The sequence below is a fragment of the Triticum urartu genome, chromosome 5A, assembly GCF_056163025.1.
Source record: "Triticum urartu cultivar PI428250 chromosome 5A, HENAU_Tu73, whole genome shotgun sequence".
NCBI lineage: Eukaryota > Viridiplantae > Streptophyta > Magnoliopsida > Poales > Poaceae > Triticum > Triticum urartu.
This window is the reverse complement of record NC_141877.1, coordinates 563,039,495-563,046,792: the sequence shown is the minus strand read 5'-3', so window position 1 is coordinate 563,046,792 and position 7,298 is coordinate 563,039,495.

The following is a 7,298-nucleotide window of genomic DNA, read 5'->3' as shown; positions in this document are numbered from 1 at the left end:
CACTCGCGAACGTGGCGATCGAGCTAGGTGCTGCGCGATGCATGGAGCGCCGTCGATTAAATTAAGTAACCTAGATAGATTTCGACCCGAGCAAACAAACAAACGCTCTGTGACAAGGCTGTCTTATTGCTCCATTTGCCCGACGTCCCGGTGATGTATCTTACAGCCCCTCCACTACCGGTGAGATGCCGATCCTCCGTGCCATCATTGGACCGTGGATTTGTGCCTCAGGCCGTGCATGCATACACGCATTAATGGCCCCTCTCCGAAAATCTTCATGGGACAAGCTAGCATCATACCGCACGGTAGTAATTAGTAAATGAAAACAAATTGTTGATGGAGGAATTGTGCATGTTGGTCGTGGAACTAATTAATTGTTTAGATTAAGAGAGGCATGTAGTAGATGAGAGGTCTTGGTAGGACAGTGAGGCCTGTAATCACGAGGCGCGCCACAACCAACAGCAACGTTGCAACGCCTGAAAGCAATACCTATGTTGGACGGCGAACGTGTCAGCCTAGGGAGCGCCTCCCTCTCCCCCTCGTACGCACCCACGACCAACCGGCGCTAGCCAAGCTTCACGTGCCGTGCGTCCTGGATCGACACGACACCAGATCACTAACCATCCTTCCGTTCCGATAGTGTGATCGATGTTGCTTGGAGTGGAGACCGATCCATCCGTCCATCCATCCATGCTGACAAGTACTCCTACTTGCTTACTAAGTAAGCACACTCGATGAGTTCTTTTTGGACTAGATAGACATGTTTGGCCTAGACTAGGAAATGTTTCACTGGATCAACAGGAGGAGCAAGGCTTTAGTCACAAGCTTCAGCCTTCAAGCTTGCATGACAAGCAGCCATCTCGCTCTGATCTGATGGTGCTTCTGCCATGCTCTTTGCCAGTAATAACAATCAACCACGGACATTACTGTACACTGCCCATCCTTCCAAGTTCCAATCCAACGAGTCTGATCAGAGCAACCGGCAAAGCTACGTATATGCGTGCCTCTTTCACTAGGCTTTGACGAGGGGGTCACGACACGAGTCGGTGGCTCCTGGCTTGGGTCGGCCAGGCTGATCCTGACCGGCTTGTCATTGGGCTGTCTCGCTTTACGTGCCGCGACTCCCGCTTCCGTCCTAGGCTCCCCGCCCACTTTTCGCGTGATCCTTTCTCCACTGGTGAGAACGGGGATGCTGTCATGCTGGGGGCATGGCTCCACTTGCGCCGTGGGCGGGACCCGGCGAGCACGATCGATCGATCGATCGAAATGGTGGTGCGTTCAACGGCCCTTAACGTGTCTAACCAAAAACAATCAGGGACCAACGTGCAGCAGCGGTGCCAGATCTGGCTAGTGGCGCCACCGTGCTTGCACTGTAAACCACGACGAACACTCGAAATTTTTTCTCTCATTTTTTTGCGGGGAACACTCATAACTTTTTTTCATCCTCGTAAAAGTTAACTGTTTATGTATTGCGCTTGTTTGTTTTTGTTAATGGGAGAGGGATCCCCAAACTTTATTTAATGCTTCATCCGATTCATATTAATTGTCGCAACTTTAGTACAGATTGGAGGGGGTAAGAAAGATTATAGCAATAGTTACAGCTAAGAACAAATAGAAATAGGAAATTAAACATAAGTACTGGACTTTGCAAGAAGGACCCTAAACAAAGATACCGAATTGCAATGTCCTCAGCACCTTCTCGGATTCCACCTCCCCGTCCTCGGGGATAGAACCACTTGGGGCGACGAAGTTGTCGTAGCAAGAAACCACAACCGTCGGGAAGACGCATCACTGCCTCCCTTTGGGCATCTTGGCCATGAGTAAAGAGGGTGGTCGCCCTTCGGCCAGAAAATTCACCCAAGCGGCGAAGACCATCCAATGATCGTCGAAGACAAGCTTCAGCTAGCGGCACAACTCCGGTGAGGATGAGCTCAAACCTAATCGGCGACATCCAGTAGTCTATCTGGTCCCACCTTGAGCACACCACGACGGTTGCACAAGGAAGAGGAAAAAGAAGAGGGGGTCCTAGATCAGGGACACAACACCACCCTCCATGTGACCACATCCTCAGAAGGAGGAGCTCTGGACAAGAGCCTCAAATCCGGCCAAATCCCTAGCTCTGGCAACTCCTTGTAACATCCCAAAATTTTCCAAATTTTGGAATGTTCTAATTATTACTCCCTCCATTCCATAATATAAGAGTGTAAAAAATGCTCGTATATTATGGGATGACGGGAGTAGCAAGTTAATTTTTTCTCAAAGTTTTAAAAACTTTTTGTGGACTTGTTGAAACTTTATCCCAATTTAGTTGAAACTTACTAAGGAAGCGATAAACATGACTATCCAAATTACGAATTCCATGATAGGAAGATTTTTTTTTCAAGTTCAAACTTTGGTTTTGAGCAACTAAATTACTTTTCAAAAGAGAGGGGATAAAATGACTTTCCCGAGAGCAAAGAAAATTATTTAATTGGACTTAATTGTGTTACTTCTGAGCCATTTGAATATTTTGCCAAATTTACTTGGACTTAGTTGTGTTCCCAGACTTGACATTTGTGTTCGCATTTTTCTGAATTTCTTTCATGCCTTATTGCAATGTGCGTTCAGCAATAGGAGGCGTTTCCGTCAACTACGAAGACGTGTGTAGCGACTTTGTCAATCTCAAGATGATGTGTCAACCCGGTCTCTCGGAGGTGCTCATAAGGATAGGGTGTGCGTGCATGCGTTCATAGGGATGAATGTATATGTCTATGTATGAGTGTATGCGTCTGTACTATGTTCAAACAAAAAAACTAAACAGTGAAATAAACAGACCAACCAGCGGTCCCCGTCGATTTGAACCGAGGTGGCTGATGCATCCGGACAATCCCAAATACGCCACTGCATGGGCTAGGTTTGGGTACCGAACATGACGAACACATGAACTGGGTTTTGGGATCCGGTTGGGCGGCATTTTTTTGGTTCGAGCAAAATAGGGGTCTGACCGGAAAAGCTTTTTCTTATGAAAATGATTCAGATCTATTATTAAAGTTCACTGAAACTACAAATCACCTCAAACATAATAAAAATTACATCGAGATTTCGAGACCGCCGAACAATCACTACCACCGTCAGACGAGCCACTCCCTTACAGGAGTCGGCTTGATCTTGTTAGTGAAGTCTGAAGGAGGAGTAGAGACACCGGGGTTCTCCTCCCCGCCACCGCCCGTCTGAGCGGCGGGCAGAGGAGAGGCAAATCTATCGACTCGTCGGCAAAGTCTGGAGGAGAGAGTACCCTAGCTGTTAAGGGATAGGGGAGAGAAAGAGAAACCCTCACCGTAAATGCTCTTAGCTCGCGTTTCAAATTTATACCTTGAAACGCGCATCCACTTTTATAAACGGGATAGAGCTCTACACATTTTCCTGTCAAAGAAAAAAAAGCTCTACACAATGTGAAGGAATGGAATAGTCCACCAGTGACTCATCTTTGTGATGCACCATGGCTGACAATTAGACGCGTGCTTATGTCACGTGGAGCAGCCTATAGAATCTCTCTCCACACACATTCGGAGTAAGGCTGGTCATAATGGGAAGGAACTTAGGAGTAACATCACACACTTTAATACAACTTTGCTTATGTGTCACATATTTAATAAAGAGAGAGGTGCTTGTGGTAACTAGCTAAGAGGGTACTTGGATACGTTTTAGTCCCATGACTAAAAGTAGTGGGACTAAAACTTGCTAGGCTCACCCATGCTTGGATCCAAATACTAAAGAGACTAAAATCAAGTTATTGAGCATCTATTATCCTCCAAACCCTCCAATCCAGAACTCGCATGTGTTAAAGGAGAGACATTAAATGAGGAGAGAGAGGGCTAATACATATTTTAGTAGGTTTCTTATGACTAAAAATTTTTAGCCTCAAGACTAGTTCTAGCCTCTCTTTAGTCATGGATGCTTGGAACTTTAACCTCTTAAAGAGACTATTTTTAGTCAGACTAAAAATAGTCCCTTGGATCCAAGCACCCTCTAAGTTACCGGAACATCACACACTCTAAGAAACAATGAGTCTATAACCTAATAAATACATTGTTGCATGACACTACATAGATGTTCCTATCTATTATGGAGATAGTAACATAGTCTAGGGAAGTGTGTAAGTTACTAGACTATGCTCTTGCCTATTGTGACCAGCTTAAGTATATCACCGTCATTACCGGCGGTTGTTAAGACAAAGGCTCAATCAAATAATAAGCGGATGGGTTCTGACATGCGGATGCGGAGGGACACAGCACAACGACTGATTCTATTGACCATGCCACTAGCCTCGTACCTCTCTTTCCGGCCGTGTTTCAGCAAGAAGGCGACTCACATTCGCTTCAAAATGATTGGACTTTGCTAAGTTTCAGCAGAGTGATATACTACTAGTAGTAGTATGCTTCGGGGTAAATATTCTTTTGAAGAACTTTGCAGGAAATGAAAATATATGTTTCGCGGCAAAGGAACTAAATCGCACGATGCTCTTCTAAACTAAATCTTCCTAGGTAAATTTGTGTTTTTTTCCTTTCTAAACTAAATCAGCCCCCCTGATTTTCACGGTGTGGGCCTGGGCTTAAATTTTCTTCCAACCAAATTAGGCCAAGTCAGCTAGTACGTAAGTTACATAAAATATTTACGTAGGTGTACAAAGCCCCTTCTAATATTAGCAGGAGTTGTGGATTTCTCCACATGTTTTCAGAGTGACAAGCCAAACTGGGAACTGGTGGTCTAAAATAGTTGTAGTGGTGCTTAACTTTTGCTCGCATACTACATGCTTTTGACGAGTTCTGAACGGGAAGGGCGCAAACTGCATGCAGGCAGTCCATTCAGACAAATCATGTTGGAAAATGGATACCCGGAACCAACCACTGGCCGACCTTCTAGTCTGCCATGCATGCATGTCGAATGCCATGGACCTTTGTTGTTGCAACTTGCAAGGTAAGAGCATCTACAACCGGCCATATGTCTACCGCCCAATTATTGTTCGGTCATGATTTATGATTTTTTTTATATAGACAAATCCCTTAAACAGCCGTCAAACGCTCGGATTGACCGACACCTCGCATATCCAGCCTAAATATAGGACGGATATGAGGCGCCTGGGCACATCCATCATGCCGGACCCGGCTCATGCTGGCCCACCCTACCCCACATAAACTCCTCCGCATCCGCTCGCCGGACCAAACCCTAATCACTTCACTCCCCCCCCCTCACCCAAGCTCGTCTCCGGCTCCTCCCGGCCGTCTCCGGCATAGCAGGCAGCGGATCTAAGTTCCTCATCTCTAGATTCGTCACCCCAAACTCATCCCACGCGGCTCCGAGGAGAAGATGGCCGCCCGGCTTGCGCTCTGCCGCGCCCGGGAGGACCCCTGTGCACGGCTCGCTCGGACTCCATCAGTCGGGAATCCATTGCGTCGGCCCAAATGGCGCATGAAACCGGTGCTAGGCCAGCTGTAGCTGCCGTGCCGGAGGCCGTGCGGTCCGTCTGGCGTCCGAACGCGCTGGCGGATGCGCAACCCCTCCGTTGGTGCGCCGATATTCAAGACGCACCATCGTCCCACGAGGCCATGGCATGGCGCGCCCGCCGTGCAAGGTACCGGGCACGGGAGGCGGCGGCGGCGCTCGCAACGGCCGACGTCGGTAAGGTGGAGTCGCATTTTCCGGCGCCCCGTATGGGGCATCAGTCCGGGCGATGCAACCGCATCGTGGTGGACGTCGACGGCCGTCTCCTGACGGATCCTGCATCGATCTGACGTCCACCGGCACCCAACGGGTTCCAGGCTCCGACGATAAAGAGTGGGGCATGGGAGACAGTGGCACATTGAGTCTCGTGAGCTGTCTCGTGTCCTATGCCCTACTGTACCTCGTCGGCGATCGGACCAACATTTTGAGGAGCGCAGCCGTCCACCGGAGATGGCCAGGATGGAGCCGGCCGAGCGGGGAGTGGCACCGGCGCCCCGTTTAGATTATGTTTCACGTTGCATGTAATAATATGAATTTGACATTTCTAATTTAAGGTATTCGAATGTAAAATGCATTTTTTAAGGCGTCCTGCTCTAAATCGAAAGTTTGATTGTCCAACATGCGTGTCAGAGCAGAAATGCCAGACGATAGGCGAGGATTAAAAAGTCGGTATACATTTCCACCGCAAAGAAGAAGAAAAAACTAGCGTATAAAACGATCCACGTCATGAGGCGCGTAAGCGCGAGCAAAGCTTAATTCGACACGGCTCGCACCAGTCAGTTGGCGCCGGAGCGCCGTGACGCCGTCACGCGAACCGGTCCAGCTCGAGCGGGTGGTGGCGCACATGCTCCCTGGCTCGCTCGATTGGTCGTGGCCGCGCAGCAGGCGCGTACTACGCCACCTGCAGCCCGCTTCGGTCGCTGCATCATCCTCTATCCGTGGTTCCGTATACCTTGACGCGATGCATCGTTCCCTATCCGTAGTTCCGTATACCTTGACGCGATGCATCGTTCCCTATCCGTAGTTCCGTATACCTTGACGCGAGGCGAACCGACCAAGCCTATGAGAGGCTTGACTTTGCCGCGGCGCGAACGAATTATACGAGGCGTGCGACGTACGAAATGCATATATACATACGTAGGCATGCAACTGGCCAGAGCTCTCCTGGAGCTGCCCGCCTTTTCTTTTCCTGACGTCGACGGCCTATCCATCCATCGACCGTATCATGCGCCGCCGGCCAATAAACTACCGACCGCTCGCTTGCAGTTTGAACCAAATACGTACAGGTGCATGAACACGCATGATGCACCGGCTTGTTCCGTCTCGTGGCCACCGATACACAATTATAAGGATCTTCCGACCGTTCGCGCCGCCGACCGGCGTAACTTCTTGCCGGGAGCGGCCGAGCATGGCACGAGCGCCGCGCCGCGCCGCGGTCGGGGGAGCCGGACAGGCACGGGGCGTGCGTGCACGCACATACTATCACATATGCACCGGAGAACGAGAGATACTAGCTACTGGATTCTTTGTTAAATCTATTATGATTGACGACGAAGATTCCTTCATCCTTTGTCGTCTTCAAAAAAGGAACCAAAAGTATTTTTCGATATACTCTCTTCGTACGAAAATACTTGTCATTAAAATGAATAAAAGAGAACAATCTAGATGTATTGTAGTTGTAGATACATCATTTTTATCCATTTTAATAATAAATATTTTCGGACGAAAGAAGTATAATATATCCATGTTGTATGTACAGTATATAATTGCCAAGCATGGCCGGGTCACGTAGGCACGATGGCCTCAGGCGACGACGG